The following is a 12,270-nucleotide window of genomic DNA, read 5'->3' on the forward strand; positions in this document are numbered from 1 at the left end:
TTTAATTTTATTTATTTTTGGCTGCTTTGGGTCTTTGTTGCTGCGGGTGAGCTTTCTCTAGTTGCGGCAAACGGGGGCTACTCTTTGTTGCGGCACGCGGGCTTCTCATTGCGGTGGCTTCTCTTGCTGTGGAGCACAGGCTCTAGGCGCACGGGCTTCAGAAGTTGTGGCTCGCGGGCTCTAGAGCGCAGGCTCAGTAGTTGTGGCGCATGGGTTTAGCTGCTCCACAGCTAGGCTTAGGTTCTGAGGTTCACCAGAAGTGGCTTTCTTCTCTTGGCAATTCATTATCTAGCACTAGGTCAAATGGGGACCAGCTGACTGCATGGCATCACCCTTCATTAATTTAATAAAACTTTTTTTTTCTTTTTTTCTTTTCTAGTTTGTTATTTTCACATAGCAAGGCTATGGAAATAAGCAGTTTTAGTGTTGCTTAAATGGCTCAGCATTGTCAGAGCCAGCATTTCTGTCTTTTCCTTCATGTTGCAATACTGCTGCTCCAGCTCCAGCTCTTATATCACATCACTCACTCAGGAGACAAGAATAAGCAGAATCAGCAGGGTAAACTATATTTACCCTGTGTATCAAGGATGCATGATCTTTCTCAAAACCACATAGTAATGTTATCATTTATGTCTAACTTGTCAGACTTTTTCATGTGAATGACCCTAGCTACATATTAGGTTGGAAAAGTGTGTAATTCACTTTTCCAGCCTCTTTAGTGTAAGGCATCAAGAAAGAAGGTGGGGCTTCCCTGGTGGCGCAGTGGTTGAGAGTCTGCCTGCTAATGCAGGGGACACGGGTTCGAGCCCTGGTCTGGGAGGATCCCACATGCCGCGGAGCGACTAGGCCTGTGAGCCACAACTACTGAGCCTGCGCATCTGGAGCCTGTGCTCTGCAACGAGAGAGGCCACGATAGTGAGAGGCCCGCACACCGCGATGAAGAGTGGCCCCCGCTCACCACAACTAGAGAAAGCCCTCGCACAGAAACGAAGACCCAACACAGCCAAAAATAAATAAATTAATTAATAAACTCCTACCCCCAACATCTAAAAAAAAAGAAATGCTCTATTTAAAAAAAAAAAAGAAAAGAAAGAAAGTGAATGGGATTGGCAGTTGGGTCAGCCTAATTTAATAAAATTCTTACTGTCACCTTTGCTCATCCAGAAATGATTCCTGATTTCAATCACAGGTAAACTTAAATTTGTAACAAGAATATTACTAGCAGCCCCAGAATACAATGGAAAGTTCCAGGATCATGAACTGTCCATTTACATCCTGAACTGGGGTAGTTCTCAGGCTACATATGGTATTTTTAAAAATTCAAAGATAGATTATTGTTTTATTATTACAAAAACAACACATGTTCCTATATAAAAATCTGGAATATCAGAAAAACATGAGGGAGAAAACAAAAGTCCTATCTCCCAGGGATAATCACTATTAACATCTCAGTATATATTGTTCTAAACACTTTTCCTGTGGTATATGGCATAGTACAGCAGGCTCAGTGTACAGTGAAACCCAAGGTCCAAGTAACTTTTCTCTTGCCAGGACTCTCATCTACAGTCTCTTTGACTCAACATCCCTTTGGGGCCCTGAGAAACAGACTTTAAATGAAAGAGCTGGGCTGGAGATATCAGTTTGGGGGTCATCAGCCAAGGTGGTGGCAGAGGCAGTAGGAAGCAATACGATTTACCACTTAGTATGTATCAGGTGCTGTGCTAAAGTAATATTACATACATTCTAGCTAAGCCTCACAGGAACCTCTTGAATCTGTACTGTCTCCATTTTACAAATGAGGGAACTGAAATTCAGGGGGGAAATGTGATCTATTCTCTGCTTTCTTTTTTTAATTAATTTTTATTGGAGTATAGTTGCTTTACAATGTTGTGTTAGCTTCTACTGCACAGCAAAATGAATCAGCTATACATATACATATATCCCCTCTTTTTTGGATTTCCTTCCCATTTAGGTCACCACAGTGCATTAAGTAGAGTTCCGTGTGCTATACAGTATGTTCCCCTCAGTTGTCTATTTTATACATAGTATCAATAGTGTATATGTGTCAATCCCAATCTCCCAATTCTTCCCACCCCACCCCTTTCCCCCTTGGTATCCATACATTTGCTTTCTACATCTGTGTCTCTCTTTCTGCTTTGCAAATAAGGTCATCTATACCATTTTTCTAGATTCTGCATATATGCATTAATATACAATATTTGTTTTTTTTTCTTTCTGACTTACTTCACTCAGTATGACACTCTCTAGGTCCATCCACGTCTCTACAAATGACCCAATTTTGTTCCGTTTTATGGCTGAGTAATATTCCATTGTATATATGTACCACATCTTCTTTATCCATTCCTCTGTTGATGAACTTTTTTTAAAACCACTTTGCTGAGGTATGATTGACATGTAAAAAGCTGTACATAATTAATATATACAACTTGATGAGTTTGGGGATAAGTATACTATACCCATGAAACCATCACCACCATACAGACATAGTCATCACCTCCCAAGGTTTCCTCCAGATCTCCCTATTTTAGGGTCAGCTGATTAGCAACTTAGTTACACCTGCAAAGTCCCTACACAGCTGTACTGAGATTAATGTTTGCTTAAATAACCAGTGGATTGAAATGTTAGGGAAACATCTTTAAAATTTTCCCTACCATAGGTGATTTTCCCCAGGGTCATACAACTAATTAAGGGGCAGACCTAGGATTAGAATGCATCTAATTCTGGATTCAAAAGAGTTTGCTGTGTGTAACTTTTAATTCTTTTTAAAAAAAATTAATCAGGGACTTCCCTGGTGGTCCAGTGGTTAAGACTCTGCCTTCATTGGAAGACAGGGGACACGGTTTTCGATCCCTGGTCAGGGAAGTAAGATCCCACATGCTGTGGGGCAACTAAGCCCGCATGCCGTAACTACTGAGCACACGGGCCACAACTAGAGAGCCTGCATGCCACAACTACAGAGCCCATGCGCTCTGCAGCCCGCACACCACAACTAGAGAGAAACCTGCACACTGCAGCAGAGGATCCTGCATGCTGCAATGAAGATCCCGCATGCTGCAACTAAGACCCAATGCAGCCAAAAATTAAATAGATAACTGAATAAAAAAATTAATCAAGAAAAAGGAAGCTGGATGACATTTTAAGAAAGAATATACAAAGAAAGAGCAGAGGGCCAGGGCCAAACATGTTGGGAACACCTGGCAGAAGGTTTTGCAGAAAGTAAGTTCAATAAATACTTAAGTTACTTTACTCAGCTATACATCACCTATTGGAGCCACTCTTCTAGGCCATCACCCCTAAGTGTTTTCTTAAAACCAGGATAATTTTGGAATCTAAAAATGTCGAGCTCATAGAAACAGAAAGTAGAATGGTGGATACCAGGGGCTGGGGGTGGGGGAAATGGGGAAATATTGGTTAAAGGGTACAAACATCCAGTTATAAGATGAATAAGACTGGGTTGTGATTATAGTTAATAATATTGTATGGTATACTTGAAAGTTGCTAAGAGACCAGATCTTAAATGTTCTTACAACAAAAAAGAAATGGTTATTATGTTATGTGATGGAAGTATTGGCTAAGGCTATGATGGTAATCATTTTGCTATATATGTGTATCAAATCAACATATGTACAACTTAAACTTATACAATGTTATATGTCAATTATATCTCAATAAACCTGGGTGGGGGTGCAAAATAATTCTGGAATATTCTTGATCATTTACACCTCCCAGTGAAATTTAGAGTCAATTTACCAATTTTCAATTAAAAAAGAAAAAGGAGAATTCTAAATCATAATACTCTACAAGTCATCAGCATGAAAACTAGCTTTAAAACTAAAATCATTCTAAACCATTTACCTATACATGCATATGGCTCCAGTGAGGCATGTTCACGTCCTTGCAGTCTCCAAGCAATGGCAAATGATTCTGTCAGCACCTGGGACAAGCAAGGTGTCACTATTGCATCTCCATCTGCCCTCAGACTGCAGGAGTGATCTACTGTGGTGAGGGGCCCTCTCTGCCCCCATCTGGCTTTGGGAAAAAGCTTGTCACCTTTGATCAGATTAAGATTTCATCAAGTGCCTAGGTATTTGTAGGATATGCTTTGGGTTAGCCTTTTGGCCTCTGATTTGGGATACATAGGAATCTGATTTAAATCTGTAGATGGTGAACAAAGGGCAAGGTAGAGGCAAGTAGATACCACAGGGGGGGAAAAAAAAGAGCCAAACACTGGAGGTGGCAAGTTAGTGTAGGCTCAGAAAAATTGGAGGATTTTTCTCTTACTTTGAAATAAAAAGCAATTAAAACTCCCCCAGTCAATTCAGTCTCTTCCTTTGCCTCTATACCACCACCTCCCCAGCCCCAGCCTTCCCTGCCAACACATTCACATGCACACATACACTCCCATACACATATGTGCACAAAAGAATGCAACACTAAGCTCACTGAGAGTAAGAAAAGGGAGGAGTTCAGGACTAAAAGGTTGTTGAAGACCCTTTGAGGCACCCTGAGACAGCCGTAAAAGCAGTCCAGTAGGCGATGGAACCGAGACCAGTCCCTCTCAACCAGGAGTAATGACTCAGTGCCACAGGGTTTCTGTTTTAAGGTCAAAATCTGTGCATGCCCATAACCCTGCTGACTTCAATATGGCCATTTGCTCAGACCTATAAATCCTTTATTTCCCTAAGAAATTCCATCAGTTAAAAAGCCAAATACTTGGCCCTTATTAGATCCAGACCTTCATCTATATTTTCAAGGACATGTCTGCCCTTTTGGGTTTAGTTTGCTAAGCCTTGGTCTAACTTCAAATAGGAATAAAAGGGATATAAACATAGGAAACAGTTAATTTATTCATATTCTGCCTCTGTTTAGAGGGTGGATGGGGATAACTACATAGCACAATTTTTTAAAGCTATTGATTCACTAAGACAAGTGATTCAGAATTATAGTTCCCTTTCTTATCTCCAAGAAACTTATAGTACAGGACAATTCAACAAGTGTCTACTTGGTGCCTAGCATAGGAGGAAAGTAATATAGCAGAAAGAAAAAGGGCTTTAGTATCATAAGACCTGAGTTTGGACAAGATAGCCAAGCTCCTACCCTCCATTTTCTCATTTAAAAGTGGAGTTAATAATACCTACTTCTGGAAGATATCTTGTGAGATTAAATTATATATATAATATATATATATAATATCACTATATATTATATATAACATCACTACATATATATATCAGTATATATATTATATATATAATGTCACTATATATATAATATCACTATATATATAGTATCTGGAAAATGAAGGGTGTTTGATAAGGTATAAGTTGTAAGTTTTGTAACTTCCATGCCGGGATGAATTTGTATTTTAAATATACCTTAGACTTAATCCAAAGGCATAAATGTCTTGAGGAGTCATTTCAGATCCCTCAAAGAAGCAAAGTGGCAAAAGAATTTGAGAGACCCAGGCCCCATCAGGATCTTTGGAAATTGCACTCCAGTGGCCCCCAAAACTAGGTCTTCAATTTGTCCGCTAAACCCACTTAGGGACTGAAATAATTAGGGAGCTGCTGCTGGCATTAGCTTTGTATAACTGGGTATTTCATAGAGATATGGTACTCCCAACAAATTGTCACAGGATACCATATACTTTCATCTGGGGAAAGCTTGCTGAGAAGCAATACAAATAATAATAGTGACCATTCGTTCAGCACTTACATTGTGCCTGAGACTGTGTTAACAAAAGTATTTCTATAACTATTTTCACATGCATTTGTTTTATCTCACTAAGAATATTCTAAGCTCTTTGAAAACTTTGCGTCCCCTTCATTGCCTAGTACAGTGTAGAGTGTAATGGAAGAACAAAGGCTATGGATTATGATGCTGAACTACTAACATTTATTGATTTGTTACCATAAGCCAGGCAGTATATTAAAGTGCTTTTACATGCTTTATCTCCTTCAGTTCTGTAAATAACAGATGAATTAGGTACTAATATTATCCCTATTTTACAGATGGAGGCATTGGGTCTTGAAGGTTAGGTTATTTGCCCAAGGTCACACAGCTGTAAGTGGCTGAGTATGGATCCAATCCAGGTCGGTGACTCCAAAAACCATTCTATTCCACTGTATTACTTCCAATCTTGGCTTTAACATTTATCTCAGGCAAGCTATTTAAGTTTTTAAGGTACATCTGTAAAACTGAAGTCATGATTCCCACTCTCATCAGAACAGAACATTGTGAAGTCATCATTTTGACCCTGAGAGTAGTCCTGGAATATCTAATTTCATAATTTCTCACAGATTAAATCACAAGTAAATATAAAACTTTCCTTTTTATCCAATTCATATTAAATATTACTGGTAAAAACTAGCATAAAATAAAGCTGAAAAAGGCACTAACTGTACTTGATTAAAAATTATTATAGATGAAAACTAAGAATAACATCTTTTCAGTGACAAAGTGAAAAAATTGACCTGATAAATTAAGACTTGGTAGAACTTATCAAGACAAAAGAAATAAAATGGAAAATGGATAAAAACACACTAAGAAAAATATGTCATTAACTTCAAATCGAAGAGAATGAAATATTGTAAAATATAGATCTATAAAGTATGACCCAGACAAACCGGACTGTGTAGAAACAACGGCCATAAAAGTAAAACTACATATGCACAAAAATAAATTTGATTATAACCATTATGAAGAAACTGATTCTGACAAAAATAATTTAAGCAAATTAAAAGTGAAAATGGATCACTTTTACATATTTTAACTTCAATGCATAGAAAAATTGATAAAAGAAATAGAAGAGCTTAGTGGTGTTCTCTCCAGAAAATACTTTAATGAAGAAAATTAATCAATGTTATTATAATTAAGAATCATTATAGCAAAATGTTTTAAAAAGTGTGGACTCTGAAACCAGACTATTCCAGCTCCACCACTTACTTAACTATAATCTTCAGTCAGCAGCTTAACTTCTCTGTACACCGATAACCTCATCTGTAAAATGGGAATAAAAATAGTATGCACCTTATTAGGCCCTTGCGAGGAGTAAAGATAGTATATATATATATATAACCCTTAAAAGAGGGCCTGGCAGATAGTAAGTGCTATATAAGCATTAGCTACATATAAATCTTTCCTTTCTCATTGATTAATTCCAGGGCCCTGCATTGCTTAATACTGGATCATGATCATTGCATGACAAGTTGCTATAGAGCCATTATGATATGCCTGCAGTTGAAAGAACTAATGTGTTATCAATGACTAAAAGTCCCAAGCTTGATAAGCAAGTTTCAGGTTGCTTCAATTGCCAGAACTAGATTGTTTTGCAATGTTTATAGGAAAGTAAGCTGGTAGTTTTTCAAGAGTTTCCTGCAATGCTTAAATGTAGACTATTTTTTCTCTATTGTTGGGGAGGTGTGTTGGTAGTGTTTGTAGATAGGAACTGGTCTTCATAAAAAAAATATGTGATTTACACACATATATATTCAGACTATAAAGTTGCCGTTTTATTCAAAGATGCTGAGTCTGAACACATTTCTACTACGTATTTCAGTATTCTGCTTATCTTGATTCCTTTGTTTCTAGATTAAAAAGTATGTGTCGCCCTCAATAATTCATTCAGGTGTTTAATGCTAATTACGTAGAGATGTTAAAGCCTGGGTGGGTTGGGAGGGGAAAATCCAGTAAAAAATAGGCTAGAAAATATCTTCCCTTCACCACCAGTTTTTTTTTTAACCCCATAGTGAAAGTTTTCAGACTTTTTATTTTCCCCTATCCTAGAAGCTTTTTTATCCTCAATATTTACTGTCAGCCTCTCTTTTGCCCTTTCCCTCTTTACAGCCCAGTTTTCAGGCTCAGTTCATTTCCCATTTCCTCCCTCCTTTAACTAATCAAGACACTGAGTTCACATTGCATTCCTGATCATGACCATGAAAAATTTAGACCTCATTATTTGTACTGGTCGTTGGGTCATGTGTTCTCTTAGCCTACTATTCTCAACCACTGGAATTACCTGGGGAGCTTTAAAAATGCTGATGCCTGGGCCCCACCCCCAAAATTCTTATCTAGTTGGTCCTAGCTGCAGCCTGGAGATGGGGATTTTTAAAAGCTCCCCAGGAGATCTTAATGTGCAGCCAGTGTCGAGAACCACAATTTTAGTCCATCATGAAAGTAAGCTCCTTTATAATAGAGAATGTTTTCCATTAGCAGCCCTCAAACTTGTTCAGATGTTGGTATATCTGCAAGTTATGGTGCTCTTTGAAGAGCACTATAAAATATGGATGTATTTGATTGATTCATGTAAATGAAGAACAATTTAGTGGCAAAGAAACTACTGTGGTTTGAGTATAAAATATAAAAGCACAGCCCTGAGCACATGTAACCAAAACAAACTTTTGAACTAAACATGATTGGCTGGTTCCCAGTTTCCCCCTAATATTCTTTGGCTTCTTGTTCTGTCATCTGTTAGCATTCACTAACAGTGTAGCCCTAACAGGTATCAAAGTTTTAAACAAAAATTATGAGCCAAAAAAAAAAGTGATTGAATTCAATCTTTTTGCTTTCTTTTTCCTGCAAAATGAGAAAAGCCTACTACTATTAGATTTTTAGTGTTAAAATACTTCCATTCTGCTTGCAGAATACCCAACACAATAATAGTTGCTGACATTTATTAAATTCTTATTATATAGCAGATGCTCTGCTATATACACTATAACTTATATATGTTATATATTTATAAAGCATATAAATTATCATTTCATACAGATAGTTTTTGTTGAAAAGGGATGAATGCTATACTAAAAGTGTTTTATTTATAAATAACTTGTCTGAAGTAGACCCTTTAGATCTCTTTATGAAGTGAATTTGCGTTTTATTAATAACAATGGCATGTACATGAATTTGTAAATGGTAGTAGTTGTACATGTAAGATATTATTTATTTAAATAAAATTTTTGGAGTCCTAGAAATAATTCCACAATTGGTTAGTAATTGGCCTACAGGTTGTAAAGTAAATGTTGAATGGCAAATTTGTAGGCTGTGATCGGCTGTATAATGGCCCCTAAAATATCCAGGTCCTAATCTCTGGAATGTGTGAATGTTAGCTTATATGGCATAAAATACTCTGCAGGTGTGATTAAATTAAGACTCGAGGTGGGGAGAGTAGCCTGGATTATCCAGGTGGGCCCTAGATACAATCACATGTATCCTTATAAAAGGGAAGCAAAAGGAGATTTGACATAGAAGAAGAAAGGCAAGGTGACGACCTCAGCAGAGGGTGAGAGACAGACACAGGCAGAAGGAGAGATATTTGAAGATACTACGTTACAGTCACTGTAGATGGAGGAAGGAGACACAAGCCAAGGAATGCAGCTCTAGAAGCTGAAAAAGGTAAGGAAACATTCTCCACCTAGAACTTCCAGGGAGCACGGCCTTGCCAGTGCCTTGATTTCAGCCCAGTGAAACTGATTTTGGATTTCTGTTTTTCAAAACTGTAAGAGCATAAATGTGCGTTGTTTTAAGTCACCAGGTTTCTGATAATTTGTTACAGCTGCCATAGGAAATTAATACAGGGTTGTTCCCCACTTACATATCGTCAGCAAAAATGAAGGTCATGACTTTAGGTATAGGCCATTACTACAGTTTAAAAAAAATGTAGAGGGACACTTCAAAACCAAGGAAATGTTGACTGAACCTATTGCTTTGTTTTTAAATTGATGTGGTATACAGTGGAAAACTGGGTTTATTTCTAATGTAGAAACCATTTTAATTGAACAGTCTTTGAAGAAATTTGGCTCTATTTTTAGATAATATCCACCCCGCCCCAAATGTGCCAAACGAACCCCATCTGTATGGTTTACATAAGGAAGTGTACTTTTTTAAAGGATGTTTTGGAGAAAAATGACTAAAATCCTTACGTGGTTGTTACATTTCAACTAAATTCTTTATAGAAAAATTAGAAAGCACTAATATATGGATTATCAATTGTGTTAAGTTAAACAAAGAGCCTGTTAGACTGAGGAGGCTCTAATACCTTAGCAGCCGATGTAAGCAAACCAAAACCTAAGCCTGTAAATGCCTCAAGGTTAAGAAATCAGAACCTAAGGGCAACCAATCACAACCAGCCAATGAGGCTTTTCCAAATAAGGCAAACACTTAAGTTATAGCTACTCAAGTAATTTCCTTGCTTTGCTTCTGTTACCGAACGGAACTTAGGTCCCTTTGCCCGCATGCAGCAAAGTCAATCTAGCCTGGGTTGTGGTGAAAGAAGGTGCAGTGCTTATCGCAGGGTGCCAAAGCAAGGAACCCAGGTAGCCAGTGCTTAAGAGCCCTGAACTCCGCCTAAGGCTCTCAGGGAAAGGTTTTTAAAGACAGGGTGGGGGAGGGGAGTTGTGAGGTGCGTGACCAGCTCGTGAACATTCTTCTGATTGGTTGGCGGTGAGGTCATCGGGAGTCAGCATCATCAGCCTTCTGGTTCCAACCAGTCTGGGGTCTCCGTGCTTGTGGGCGGCGTACAGTTAACTTCTTCCACCTGGTGGGGGTTTCCGTATCTGCAAAACAGCTCAGAGGACAAGGCTCAGAATATTATCTCTAGCCCATAAGGAGGAGCTAAAGGTCCTTGACTTTGTTTAATGGCCAAACTATTATTATGTTGTCTTGCTTGACTGTTTTCCTTTCTTTCTGCATTTTCTCACTTCTCTGATTAAATTTACTCTTTGGAACTTGAGGAAGGCCTAGGAGGTAATGTTTTTCTACAGACAAGAGGCAGGTGGAGGATATTGGGGGGCGGGGTTTCTGTTCTGCGAAGGCCCCATAGGGTCTTCCTGCTCGGTTACGCTTCCACCTTTTCTCTATAAAAGTCTTTTCCTTTGCTCCTGTCAGTGGAGCGCTCCTAACCACTTTTTATGGTTTGACACTGCCCAATTCGGATTGAGTTTTGCTCAAATAAACTCTTAAAATGTTTAATACACCTCAGTTTATCTTTTAACAGTTCTTTGCTTATAAGTGTGCTTATGAATCAGATAGGTTATCAAGACTTGAATGACTCAATTTTATCAGATTAGCCATTCAACTAAGAATTTGGCATTTTTCCCATACTGTATAAAAGAGGGCAAAATGGAGGGCACTCACATCCTGGTAATGACTGGGTGGCAAAATCATCACATATTCGACATCACTTAAATTTTCTGGAAGATAAGCTCACTTTATCTAGAAGTCAACATGGATATTGGTGTGTCATTTGTAATTAAAAAAGGGGAGTCCATGTGAAGAATACAAAAATAAAACATCATTTAATGAAGCAGGTGGTTTCTCGGCAAGAGTTGTTGCAGTTGGGCTGGGGAGTGAAACTTTATTTTTCAAAAAGCTTGGGTAACTCGCAAATGACTGACCCCATTAAGGGTCAGTTTAATGACCACTATAGAAGGCTAATCAAAATAAACAACTATCCCTACAAGTATGAAGCCATAAATTCTCTATCACTGAGTCTATGTTTTGCAAAAGAAGAAAAATCTGAATTTTTCTTTTGGAAGGTTTTTGTTTTTTCAACAGTATGCACTCTGGAGACTAATTATCTGCCTTTGTTTCCTGGTCACAAATAGGTTCTAAGCTTCCTCTTTGTTTTAAAGTCATTTGTAGCATTTATTTCTGTTTTTTAGCCATGAATACAAATAGTAGAGTAAGGATATGTAAGCATTATATAAGCAGTAAGGATGAAAAGTAATTTGCTACACATGAAGCTCATGTGTCATTTCAAGCCACTAAAGCTTATTAAAAGCAAATTATTTGCCCTTTCTAGGTCCACTAAAATCACTTTCACCAAAGTGGTCTTAGAGTAGCATAGTTACTAAATTAGATACTGCTGAATTAGTAAGTTTATACTCCCCCAAAGAGTATTTAGTAACTCAGCACATCTGCAATTTCTAAATTACTGCTCTTATAAACAAACACAGAGATAACTGGAGGCGACAATCTAACAGCTCTCTAGACGGTTGTCTATTCCAGTTCACCACTGGGTGTTATATTTATGGGGATTCTTTATATCATGTAACTTGATACGGGAATAAAAAGGTGACAGTAGCAGAAGGTAGTAACAAGGTCTCTGGCTTGCATGATAGGAAGCTTGGGTGCTGTCTGTCTAGTGAGGGCCCCTGAAATGCATAGCTAGCCTCAGAAAATCTGGAGCATCAGTGCTGAGAGCCAAGAATCCTATTCAAGTTAGTACCCATCAGGCCTCTTCGGAATAAA

The sequence above is a fragment of the Stenella coeruleoalba genome, assembly GCF_951394435.1.
Source record: "Stenella coeruleoalba genome assembly, chromosome: X".
Lineage (NCBI taxonomy): Eukaryota > Metazoa > Chordata > Mammalia > Artiodactyla > Delphinidae > Stenella > Stenella coeruleoalba.